The following is a 13,710-nucleotide window of genomic DNA, read 5'->3' on the forward strand; positions in this document are numbered from 1 at the left end:
AAGGCACATGCCCTTGACTGGAATCGAATCTGAGACCTTTCAGTCTGCAGGCCGACGCTCTATTCACTGAGCCAAACTGGTTAGGGCTGGAATAGCTATTTTTGGTATCTATTCTACAGATAAACATAATAATAAATAACTTGTCCAGACATTAGCGAAAGATAGGGCTTGAAGGACATGCTCTATCAATCAAAATTCATCTTAGAGATAAATGATATCTGGATCCTATAGTCTGAATTTCAAGAGGGACTCTACACAGAACCACCTTCCAACCAACTTTCCACATTTGTAAGATTCAACTGCTTCTCTGCTTTAATAGGCCTACAATTCATAGCCTTGAGGTAGATTTGTGATTTGGAGATTTAAGATATCTCAATAACAGGAAAGATCAAGACTATAAGTTGTTTTCTTTTATAAGTCGTAAACATTACATAAAATCCTGACACAATAGACAATCTTATTAATGTCTTCTTATCCTAGATTTTGTAATGTCAAAATTGTTGTAGGTTCTGTAAAAGATCCAGAAGAAATATGTAACAAGGTAAATTAACAAGAATTATGTTAAGCTTTAAGTCACAGAGAAGAGACTACAGTGGCCTTTGTCCACGTGAAAGAGTGCAGATATGGACCAGCACAGTCTAGGGCTATTGTGCAACTCCATAAAGTCATGAGGCACCAAGACTGCTTCTACATGTCTGCTTTTTAGCAAGTGGCTTCTATACATACTCAAGGTCATCTCCGAATACAAAAACACTGCTGGAGCTCCAGCCACCAAGTCCTCAATTCAGGCAGCAGAAAGAAGGGTAGGGGAAAAGCAAAAAGGGTGTGGACCAGCTGTGTATTTCCCTTACTTAGTAATTATTCTGGAAATTCCACCAAGCAACATCTGCTTTTATCTCATTGGTCAGGACTTAGTCACATGGCCAATCTATCTGTACATGAAGCTGAGAGGGATAGTCTTTATTTGGTCACAGTGTCATTTTGAATGTAGTAAGATTCCATTACTAAGGAGGAATGGAAAGAATGGGAAAGGATATAGGAAAGGTTCCTACATTTGCAGCCACCAAGGTAAAGAGGCAGAGAGACAGCAGAGCCCAGACAAAATGGAATAACTGGGTTTGAATCTCAGCTTTGATATTTACCAGATATAGCAGAAGTGGGATCAGCTACAAGGTAGTTTGGATCAGGGTGGTAATAATGGAGATGATGATAAGTGGTCATATTTTTAATATATTTTTAAAGATTTGTTCATGAATTAGAATGTGAGGTGTTAAAGAGTTAGGGTGATGCCAAGATTTGTTTGTTTGTTTGTTTCTTTGTTTAAGCAATTGGAAGAATGAAGCTGCCACTAACTGAGAAGGGCAACATTATGGGAATTTCTCTGGATGAAGGTGGGCTATCAGATTCTCAAATATTTGTTTAGATATCCAAGTGGAGACATTACATTGGAAGTTGGATGTATGGTCTGGAGCACAGGGAACTGGCACAGACTGGAGATATAAATTTAGAAGTAATATATAACATTTACAGCCCTGAGACTGGATGAGATTGAGGTAGTAAGTATAAATGGAAAAGAGAAGAGATCCTAGGACTGAATGAATCCTAGAGCACTCCAACACAGAGAGATCAAGGAAACTAAAAGAACCAAGCAAGAAGAATGAGAAGCAATGAGGCAGGTGAAAAATCAAGAGTTCATGGAAACCAGGTAAGGGAAATATTTATATGAGAAGAGAGTCACTGTTTCAGATGCTACTGATAGGTCAAGTAAGATGAGGGCTGAAAATCAAGCACTGGATTTGCTGTGGTTGCCTTATAAGAGTAGTTTCAGTGGATAGTTGTAAAGAAGAAGAAATGAGAGAATTGTAGACAGCAAGAAGATACAACTTTTTTGAGGAATTTTGCTATAAAGGAAAGGAGAGAAACATGGGGAAGGATAAATTGCAAGAAGAGGGATCAAAAGAGATTTGGGTTTGGGGGGTTATACTGTTGTTTTTTATAATGAGAGAATACTTATATGGTACTGGGAAAGAGAGGGGGAAATTCATGATGTAGTAGAGAGAGGAGGATTACCTGCAGCACTACACTTGACCGATTGGGGGGGTGGAGATGTTGGCCTTTGTAAAGAGTATGGAGAGTTCACCTAGAACAGGGGTCCTCAAACTACAGCCCGCGGGCCACACGCAAATACAAATATTGTATTTGTTCCCGTTTTGTTTTTTTACTTCAAAATAAGATATGTGCAGTGTGCACAGGAATTTGTTCATAGTTTTTTTTTTAAACTATAGTCCGGCCCTCCAACGGTCTGAGGGACAGTGAACTGGCCCCCTGTTTAAAAAGTTTGAGGACCCCTGACCTAGAAGAACAGGAGGGAAGGCAGAGTATGAACCCAGATGCTGGTAGGTGGGTAGATGTGGTTGTGGGAGCTTGTGCAAGTTTTCTTCTGATGGCTTCCATTTTCTCAGTATATAGGAAGCAAAGTCTTCCAGTAGAGTGAACAAATGCATGGCCTAGGGAAACAGAGTATGATTGCTGGGCAGCTTGAAGGTTCCTCTAGAGATGAGTAATCAGAAATGTAAAAGGAGACCAGTCAGCTTGGTAGTATGCTTTTTTTGCTTTTTTTTTTTTTTTTTTTTGCAGCTTAGTTCAACCATGTGGATGAAGTAGGGGAAAGTTGAATTTAACAAAGGTTATAGTCTAGCCAAGTCAGTCAACAAAATGAGAGAGGCACAAGGGAGGTATGAGTATATTCAACAGCGTTATTAAAACGTTTGACCACAGATTTAAACTGAGTTAGGAAGGAAGTGAGGACATGAAAGGAGTGAGGGGCAGTGAAAATATACTTGAATCAATGGATTTTAGGTTCCAATGAAATCAAAGGATTGTTGGAGCTTGTCGACATAAGAATGTCCAAACTGTGGAGAATTTTCACAAAAATGTATTTGAGCCAAACAGAGGATACACCTGGAAGCAAGATCTCAACAGACTGAGATAAGTGCTTCCAAAAACAACAGTTTTCAGTTTCTTTTATGCATTTGAAATTAGGAAAGGAACCTAAGAAAGATTACATGAAGGTGAAAGAAAGCAAGACAATGATTGGATTACAGGATAATTAATATTATGTATTCTCGTGCCTGCTTTAGAATGAGGGGTTTGATAGCAGAGCAGTTCGAAGGTGTATTAACCCAGAGTCACAAAAACAATGGACAGGGCTTGTTTAAGGCAAAGATAAGCCTTTTAGTAAAGAAGTTATATTCCTGGGGCATGACTACCTACCATGACATGCCCAGTTAGGAATTTATGATCAGATAGATCCCCCTGTGAGATTACTTTCCATAGAAATCTCCCCCCTTTTTTTCATCCACAAGTTCACAGAGTATTTGTATGTCCACTAACAAAAAGGCCTGAAATTCTTAAATCTAAGCCTTGCTGATGACCAAAGATGCTAGAATTAGGGGCTTGCCCATGTGAGTTCCCCCACTCACCCACCCCAAAGTAAACAAACCAGCCTCCTCCCTTTCAATCACCGACCTGATACAGAGAGCGAGTGACCTCATAACGTGGCATGATTCAATCCTGTTCCTGGATTCCAGATTTTCATAGACTTCCAGCCATTTCCTGCAAATAACAAAGTCGAGATTCCAGTGGGCTCTCGGACATGGCAGAATGCCAGGTCAGCCAAACAATCTCTCGTTTCTACAGCCTGAAGAGCATTGAACATCAGGCCTCAGGCACTCTATTGTGTTAGACAATTTCCAAGGCAAGGCCGCATCTGTTTTGAAAGTGGCTCATCAAAGCTGTTCCACCAGCAGCAACAGTACTCTTTCTAGAGTCCCACTCTTGTCCCAGGTGTGGAATGGAGCAATAAATCAGAACCTCCCTAATCAGACTCTTTAAACAGGAACACGCAGAATGGCGTACAAGAAAAGAAAAAATATAGTGCACAATTATAGAAAACATCTCAGGAAAACCACTTTCTGAGTGGAATGTCAGGGCTCACTTTTTCCAGCCAGTAACTAACAAATGCATTCCCAAGTATCATCATATGATTGACTAACAACACAAAAACATCATCAAGCCCAGCTGGTGTGGCTCAGTGGTTGAGCATTGACCAAGAGGTCACTGGTTCAATTCCTGATCAGGGCACATACCCGGGTTGTGGGCTCCATCCCCAGTAGGGGGCGTGCGGGAGGCAACCAATTGATGTTGCTGTTTCTCTTTCAACGACATTTCTATCTCTCCTCTCCCTTTCTCTCTCTCTCTAAAATCAATAAAAACATTTTTTTAATCTATTCGGAAGGGTATTTGTACAAGTCATGCTGAAATTCTTCTTTCTCCTTCTCTCTCTGGCACTGAAATTCAAAGTTTCTTTTAGTATCCAAATTGATGACTGAATAGTCAGAAATTCTCAACTTTCCTTATGCAAACCTCTTGTCAGGATTTTAGAATTTTCAAATCTTTATCTTCATTGGGTTACACAGGCCTAGAAGAGAGAAAATGGGTAATTGATAGAACTTTTTTTTTCCTTTCAGCATCTTTTTAAAAAGACAGCAACAATAAATATAGCACCAACTATCCAGGAGTTCTGAGTTAATGTGAGTTTACTTGGTGATAGCAAACAAAACCAGCAAGTAATGTGTTTTACTTTCTTGAAATCTAAAAAAAATAAGATAAAAAGAGGGCATTTTAAAGGTTTAAAATAAGTGTCAAATACCACTCCTCTTTCCCATTTTAGTCAAGTCCTACAATACTTAAAATACATGCCACCGTTCACAAATCACAGATGTTGAACTTAGATTATAAACTAAAGATTTGCCATCAGAAAATGGAACTGACATCAGAATGTCCCTCTTCTGTGAGTTTAAGAGAAAGCCTTAATGGTTCTTTTTAGTGTGGGGATTGGGGTTGAGTAGTATTTAAAGCACTAAACTGTCTCTCCAGTATTTGAAAGGATTAGGTTTAGAGTTCATTGTGTTGACTGTCTTTTGAAAGATTAGATAGTTTAGTTAGACTCCTACTGACCATGTAAATGTCTCAGTGTTTATTGACTGTCTGCCGTCATTATCAAAGGCTCTGAACACCTTGTAAACAGAAATGCCATTATTTTTGTGGTACTGATAAGATTTACCAAGGATTTAATTTTTGTATGATTGACTGGCCAGTTAAAGATATTAATACATACAGGAAAACATGATAAATGAGTATGAATTCAGTCAACAATCACCCTTTTATTTAGTTTGGAAACTACAATCTCATTTTTGCTTTGTAGATAGTAGAAATAATATCTGTACAGTGCTCCGTTTAAAAATACTTCTCAAGTACATTTGAGTGTGTTATATACATTTCTACTAATCCTCAGTTATCTACAAAGAGATTTACTTTTTTAGAAAGATATCTTAAATCTTTCAGGATATAGAAAGAAAATTTTCATAAAGAGTGTATTAATTTCGTTGGGAAACATTATAAAGATTTATTTGTTGGGTGGTTTGGGCCTACATTTTAAAATGCTTTAATCAAAATAAAATCTGGAAAGGCATGTAACAGACATGTTGCATTTGCCCACAGGTAAAAATCTGCGGGATCAACATGATTTTGATTCTGAATTCGGTGCTCTCTGCCAGCAGTTGCTATCAAGCTTCCCTCCCTGCCCTCCATTAAGACGTGTAAAAGATCAGGAAGGCCTTCCCTGAGGACCCATATGGCATGGCTTCAAGAGATGATGGCTTGACAGCATTCAGCGTTTAATGAAAGTAAGAAAGCTCCCGTGCTTCAGTAAGTATTGGAACAAGGCTAATGTTCAAGAGACAGCAGAAAGATAGAACTAAGATTAGATGGTTTTGCCTAAGACAAGTGGAAAGGGTGATCCACCCTTTGATTGCCTTAACGCAAAACACAAAGCCTTCACAATGAAGCCCCAACACACCTTAACAGCCTCAGCTCCCAGCCTTTGATCCCAGCCTGCATGACCCTGGCCTTTGCTTTTGCGGTACCCTGCTTCCTCACCTCTTCCTGACCTGAAACATCACCTGCTTCCTCACCTCTTCACTCTAAACGTCCAAACGCCAGTTCTTCTGTGATGTCTTCACAAACTCAGAAAAGTATCTTATTTGCTCTTCTATATTCATGGATTTCTTGTCATTTCTTTGTGTGTCCAGCTTCCCCACACCACTAAGCTCCCAGAGGGCAGCACTCAATCTTACTCCTTTTATAACCCCAGGGTCTAGCATATAATGTGTGCCTGATAAATTTATTGGGCAGGAAGAGAAAGGGAAGAAGAAAGAGTAAAGGCATAGATACCCCATTCTCTCTTCCAATATGAAGCTTACCCAGTTAAAAACCAACTGCTTTTTGAAGACTTCCCTGACCAATGGTCTCCCACTTCTTTAAACTTCCATGGCACCTATGTGAGAATTACACAACTGATACTTAACAGGCATGTGTTGTCATCACAGTTGCGTTTTTTATATGTGTGCTACAACCACAGTCAAAGAGCCCTTTGCACCACCCACAATGCCTAGTGGTGCTCTGCATAAGGTTGTTACCTATCAAGTGTTTGCTGATTAAGGAGGAGAGGGGGAAGGTCTGAAAGGTAGACCAGGAAGGTGATTTTGAAGGAGGGCACATTCAGGAGAGCCCAGGCCACCACAGAAGTCAAGCAATAAGGAACAGCAGGCAGACTGCCCCCGAATCCTAAAGTGCCTGTAAAGGAGACAAAGTCAGTCCACCAGGTGTTTAACCAGGGCAAAAAGAGCGCCTGTACTTAAGTTAATGAAAAGCCAGGGCTTTGCAAGTAGGAGCAAATGTTCACAATCAATTGCTGGAGTCAAACCAGGCAAAGAGGAAAAAGTCAGAACAGTGAGAAGTTATTGAGTACCAATTATGTGCTAAACCTTTGACATACATTAAAAAAAAAAAATCTTTGGGCAGTGCCCTCGGCGTCCCGGATCTGTCTCTTGCTTCAACAGTGTTTGGACGGAACAGACACAGGGACGCCCATTCTTCCAGCCTCCGACCACCTTCCAGCGTCTTATCCCCTCACCACCTTCAGAGCCACCTCCGGGATCAGCCAACACACCGGGTGTTTTTCTACCTTAACTCCTATTGCCCAACAACCATGAGCTCCCAAACCCGTCAGAATTATTCCACCGAGGGGGAGGCTGCTGTCAACCGCCTGGCCTGCATCTGCAGGGCTCCCACCTACCTCTCTCTGGGATTCTTGTTCCAACACGATGATGTGGCTCTCCTAGAGTTGGAGGACAAGAAGCGCAAAACCAACGCGGTGGCCGCATTCTCTCCAGGACACGCTGAGCCTCCCCAAGATGAGTGGATGAAACTCAGGGCCATGGAAGGCGCCCTGGCCTTGGAGAGGAACCTGGCCAGGCCCTGTGGGAGCTGCAGGCCCTGGTTCTTCCCACAGCCGCTCAGCTCTGTGACTTCCGGGAGAACCACTTCCTGGGCGAGGAGGTGAAGCTCATCAAGAAGATGACCTGACTAACATTCACAGGCTGGCCGGCCCCCAGGCTGGGCTGGGCTAGTATCTCTTAGAAAGGCTCACCCTCAAGCACAACTAGGAGCCTTTGGAGCCCAGAGGCCTTTGAGGGGCCCCCTCTGCATCCCCTGGTGTCAGGCTTTTACCTGATCCTCACCCCGAAATTACTAGCCATTCTTTCAACCACCCTAAAGCCCTCTCCCTGCATTGGACCAAATGAAACAATAAAGCTTTTTTCAGGGGGAAAAAAAAATCTTTGATGAGCTATCATTTACATACCAAATAATTTACCCATTTAAAGTGTTTGATTTAATGGGTTTTTTAAATGTATCCACAGAGTGTACATGACCAGTTTTAGAATATTCTCACTCCTCCAAAAAGAAACACTGTACCTATTAGCAGTCACTGCAATTCCCCTCACACCATTACTTCTCCCACCCCACCTCCAGCCCCAGGCAACCACTAATCAACGTTCTGTGTCTACAGATTTGCCTATTCTGGATATTTCATATACATGGAATCATACAACATGTAGTCTTTTATCTTTCACTTAGCATAATGATTTCAAGGTCATCCATGTTGTAGAGTGCATCTGAACGCCATTGCTTTTACCATTGCCAAATGGTATTTTCAGTCAGTGTTTGGGAATCTTGAGTATGCAGAGAGCCAGCTAGGAGATATATGAAAATTTTCAACCTTGTGAGTGTCCACACCCCTACCCCCCTATCAAGGGTCAACTGTATTCCATTATGTGAATACTAGAGGCGCAGTGCAGGAATTCGTGCACTAGTGGGGTCCCTCAGCCTGGCCTGCAGGATCGGGCTGAAACCAGCTCTCTGACATCCCCCGAGGGGTCCCAGATTGAAAGAGGGCACAGGCCAGGCCGAGGGACCGCACCAGTGCACTATCAGGGCCAGGGAGGGACACAGGAGGTTGGCCTGCTGGGGAGGGACTGTGGGAGGGCTCCAGGGCATGTCCAGCCCATCTCGCTCAGTCCCGATCAGCCGGACCCCAGCAGCAAGCTAACCTACCGGTTGGAGCATCTGCCCCCTGGTGGTCAGTGCACATCATAGTGAGTGGTTGAGCGGTCTTAGCATATCATTAGCATATTACACTTTGATTGGTTGAACAGACGACCAGACAACCAGACACTTAGCATATTAGGCTTTTATTATATAGGATATAACATTTTATTTATCTATTCATCACTTGATGGAGATTCCAGTTGATTCTAGATGTATATTCTTTCATTTATTCTTCCCAATACTCCTGGAAGATAGGTGTGAGTGTCCTCATTTCACAGATGAGTAAACTGAGCCTTAGAAAGGTTAACTACCCTGCCCTCTCATGTAAATAATGGCACTGAGATTGAACCCAGGTCTGCCTAAGTCCAAAGGCACTGAGATTGAACCCAGGTCTGCCCTCTATGTTTAATCACCATCTGTTATTTGGCAAACATTGTGAATGGAGGGATGTGTAGGTCATGCCAAAATCCAAGGACTCATGGAAATCATTGATGTTCCCATCTTTCAAGGAATTTAGCTATTAATTTTAAAATGTTATAGTTGTGTGACATAGCAGAAGGAACTTGAGATTTGGGATTCAATCTTGAGTTTGAATCTCACATAACTAGCTTTGTGATTTGGGACAGATTAACTTCTCTGAGCCTGTTTCTTTACCTATAAAAAGGCAGATAAGTCTGACCTTACAGGGTTGTTATGAGGATTAAATAACCTGATGGATAATAGGTAATAAGAATATGGTTGTTGTTGTTATTATTATTATTATTATTATTATTATTACTGTTTGCAGTGGTACCAAAGCAGTGAAATATACCCCCCACATACACACATACATTTTCCCCAGAGGGAAAATGTAATCTGAAGAAGTTGGTTTGGGATACATGGTAGTGGGAAATCCAAGCAGAAGTCTCCAATAGTAAGCAGACAGAGATAACAGGCCAGAGCTCAGGTGATAGGTCAGGGCTAGAGATATAGATTTGGGGGTTATCAGCATGGTGGTGAGGGTTGAAGCTGTGACAACTATTCAGGTAGAACCAGGCAGAAAATAAAGAATGAGTCCAGTGTCTGAGCCTTGGGATGTCCACAGTTAAAGCCAGGAGAAGAAATAAGAACCAGTAAAGGATGTAGAATTAAGTATTTGGTGGGGTTGTGGTTATGCAGAATAGCATTTTATTTTGAAAGCCGAAGGAGAAAATATATTTAAGAAAGAGATAAGAGGCAGGGGAGAAAGTTGAGAAGGTTATGTTGTAGAAAGGTTTGCAATAATGAGAACTGAGAATAGGTCATTACATTTGGCAGTCAAGAAGTCAAGGGTGATCTTAAATGCTGGCCATCTATCCTTACATGCATGCATTCATCCATGCGCCCATTCATTCGTTCTCTTGTTCATTTAACATTCATTGAACACCTAGAGTGCATCAGTACTGTGCTATGGCTGAGAAACACATGGGAAAAACACAATTCCTTGCCACACTGAGGATGACATATTACAGAAGGAAAGTTCAATGTTGTTTTTCTTAAAGGTCTCACACATTTATTACTGAACCAACCTACTACTGCAGACAGAAAATCAACAGAGCAAAAGCATGAGTCCAATAATTTCCCAATTAAAATGCCCAACTGTCCAGACAGTAGTGATCTTTTCAATCATTTAAAGATGCTGGATGCTGCATAAATATGCGAGCCATCTCTCATGTGTGATTCCTCATAGACCCAGTTTGGTTCTTCTCCAATGTCTCCCCTTCGAGCTGTACCTGATTTCATTACCAGTTTTCATCTGAAACCACTGGGGAATGAGCCTATTCTGCTTTTGTTTCTTGGCCAGGAACCTCTTGATCCTGAAAGTCCTGTGGGAAGACATGGTGAAGGAGAATCAAACGCATGCACCTCAGTGGCAGAGAAAGAGAGAGAAGGAATGGAAGTTCAGTGTTTTAAGACCCATACTTTTGTCTATGAGCTGGGCCCAGGAGGAGAAACTGATGCTTCATGGGACAATTGTTATGGAAAGACAGAAAATTAGCAAGTCAGGAGGAAACCGAAGGGATTGTCAAAGGCAAGCCTGAATGAGAGAGGGCCTTTTTAATTTTAAAGGGGGTATTAAAAAGGGGAAAGAGAAGGCAGAAGCCTTTGGGTTAACAAATTTGACACAAATATCATCTGGACACTTCTCACTGGTTTACAATGGAGATGTTGCTACACTGAGTCTATCAATTTTTGAAGCTTGGGATGAATTTTTTAAAGTTGACAGCACTTTTCATATTGATAATTTCTCTCCAAGGATCTGAATTTTCCCCCTCCCAGAACTTTGAGTAAAATGGATCCTTCAAGAAAACGCACCATATTCATCCTTTAGCTCCAGTTCCTTTTACCCACTAAAGAAACTACAGACTCCTCCCCTTCTCTCAGCCTTCAAACTCTAATCAAAGTACCCCTAGTCAGAGAAGCACATTAGGTAATGGATGCCAGGATACCTTGGCATCACACGTGTGGCCATACTTCCACATTAAAGCAAATAGATAAAGAGCAGTGAATACAAATCAATTCAGATATTTAGATAGAAAACAAAACATAAGCAAAAGTAATAAAACCAGAAATCTAAAAATCAAAAGAAGAAAATTATGACATACTAGAGGCCTGGTGCACAGATTCGTGCACTGGTGGGGTCCCTCAGCCTGGCCTGTGGGGATTGGGCCGAAACTGGCTCTCTGACATCCCCTGAGGGGTCCCAGATTGTGAGAGGGCAGTTCTCGGGTGACACACCCGGGAATTGGGCTTCTTCCTCTCTGGTTACAGGTGCATCAACCCGAGAACCACAGCTGCGAAGTCACCGAGCAAGGCAGCTCCTGCATTGAGGTTCTGCCCCGTGGTGGTCATTGTGCATCATAGCTACCAGCCAGTTGGCCGATCAACTGGTCGCTTAGGTTTTTATATATATAGATTGACTATTAAAGGGCAAAAGAAGTTAACACTGAAAAAGTTAAATAAAAAAATTTTAAGAATCAACTTTGAAAAAAACTTAAAACTTAAGTAAACTTAACATAAATAAACTTGAAAAATGAAACAAATTAAAACCACAAGAATCAAAAAGAATAGTGACAAGCTAAATTTATAATAAAACTTTTAAAAGAAGTAGGTTTTAAAAATCTAATCACAAGATTAAAGGTTATAGCCCTAGCCAGTTTGGCTCAGTGGATAGAGCCTCAGCCTGTGGACTGAAGGGTCCCAGGTCAAGGGCACATGCTTGGTTTGCAGGCTCGATCCCCAGTGGGGGCATGCAGGAGGCAGCCAATCAATGATTCTCTCTCATCTTTGATGTTTCTATCTCTCCCTCTCTCTTCCTCTCTGCAATCAATAAAAATATATTTGAGGCCAAACTTCAACCAAAACAACATATCTCAACAGATTCAATGTAGAAACAGAAAAGAGAATTCATCTGTCCTTAACTAAAGCTAGATATTAACGAGGTTTGAAAAAATATAAAATAATATCACTCTTCTCACAAAAGTATTTGTTGTTTTGGAAAATATAATTATTTTTCATGAGATATGTATGTTAGCATGTAATGCTTTTATTATTGTTATTTTAAATTACATTGATAAATATTTAAAATTTTTAAACAAAAAAATCAGAATCCAAGTCTTCCAACACCTCCCCCCCACCCCCTATACACACACACACACACACACACACACACACACACACTCCCGCCACCACCACCACCACCAGCACAAAGGTTTCTGGCTCAGTAGGAATGAGGTTGGGCCTAGGAGTGCTCATTCATGGTAATTCCCTCAAGGTGATTCTGATGCAAGTGGTCCTCCCATACTTTGGATGGCATCTCTTTATAAGTCCTTCCCATTCCTAATTGAACATAGGAAAGAAGGGAAGAGATGTACATTATTATAGGGTCAATGGAGAGAATTCCAAATGGTATTTTTGTTCCTCTGGGTAAATTTTAGGGCCAGTCATGTAACCTCACCAAAGACAAGTTTTTTGAGTTAATGCCTCAAAGTGTCATGGCTTCCTCACCTGTCCTTAAACCTGCCCTTCTGGCCAGTGCATTTAGCTGTTTGAACTCAAGTTTCCTTTGGTAAAGCTTTTCCCCATTATAGTCATTTCTCAAAGGATTTATAACCTTCCAAATAAAGGTCCCTGAAACAGGCCTGGAAGGATGATCGCTACCATGGGTTCATTAAGAGCACTTCAGGTACATTAATGTCCTTGGCCCCTGGATTTATTGCAACATGCTCAAGCCTCCTTTTAGAAAGCGTACTCTTAGTTCCATTTATCCAGCAGGCTTTTCCAGAAAGAGATTAGAAGTAAATGATTTGAGATAGAATCAAAGAATTCCATCTTTTTAATTAGTGTGTTAAACACAGGAACACCTAATACAAATATTTGACTATGTGGTCGAGCGTTGGCCCTGAGGTCACCAGGGGAAATTTATAGGAAACTCTAAAGGCCCTCACAATAATTGTCTTGGGTTATGGCTTCTCGAATTGCTCTTCATTGCCAATAGCCCTGCATTTGGACCTAAATAAAATTTGCTGAATTAGGGCACTGTTCTTGTTAAAATGTTTAATCTTCACTTTAAATGAGTTGTGGTCATTCAGGCCTTTTTGTTTCATGGAAGAGGGGGTACCTTTTGCACAAGGTAAGCTCTTTTTACACAGCCTCTCTAATATAAAATACTTTTTGGGTCCATGCCAGGCCTATCTGGTCAACATGGGGGAGGGGAGGAAGCAGAAACCTATTGTAAACATATTTTAGGTTAGTATAATTCTACAGTGCGTAATTCACTATTAAACATAGTATGTTAATGATTTTATTAAGAACTTCAGTGGGGAAGAAGTTACTCATCACGTACTTAAGCAGTATATGCTTGGCATGGAAATCTGTCTCACACATGAGATTTAATAGTTCATCACAGGATGCCTTTGCACCATGGGCTCTTGGACTGCCCCTGTGGTGCCAGATTTGTTCCTTACCTGAAATGAGAGGCAGCGGTGCTGTGGAGAGAGAAGCAAAGGAACTTCCACAGCCAGGACATGGGGACCAAAAGGAAGGGGGAGGGAAACCTAGGGACGGTGTGGAGTGGAAGAGTGTATGGTCCATTTCAGAACACCTTTACAAGGACTTTTATCTCCCTACTATCTTTAAATACTGTGTTGGGTAGAACCTTGAGATGGCTCCCTTTTATAA

General features: G+C 41.3%; 1 pseudogene; it reads right to left on the reverse strand.

Moving 5' to 3' along the window:
- Window positions 1-10,204: 10,204 nt before the first annotated feature.
- Window positions 10,205-10,373, reverse strand: LOC102418978 (annotated as a pseudogene).
- Between the last annotated feature and the right edge of the window lie 3,337 nt (window positions 10,374-13,710).

Source organism: Myotis lucifugus, unplaced genomic scaffold (assembly GCF_000147115.1).
Source record: "Myotis lucifugus unplaced genomic scaffold, Myoluc2.0 scaffold_66, whole genome shotgun sequence".
NCBI lineage: Eukaryota > Metazoa > Chordata > Mammalia > Chiroptera > Vespertilionidae > Myotis > Myotis lucifugus.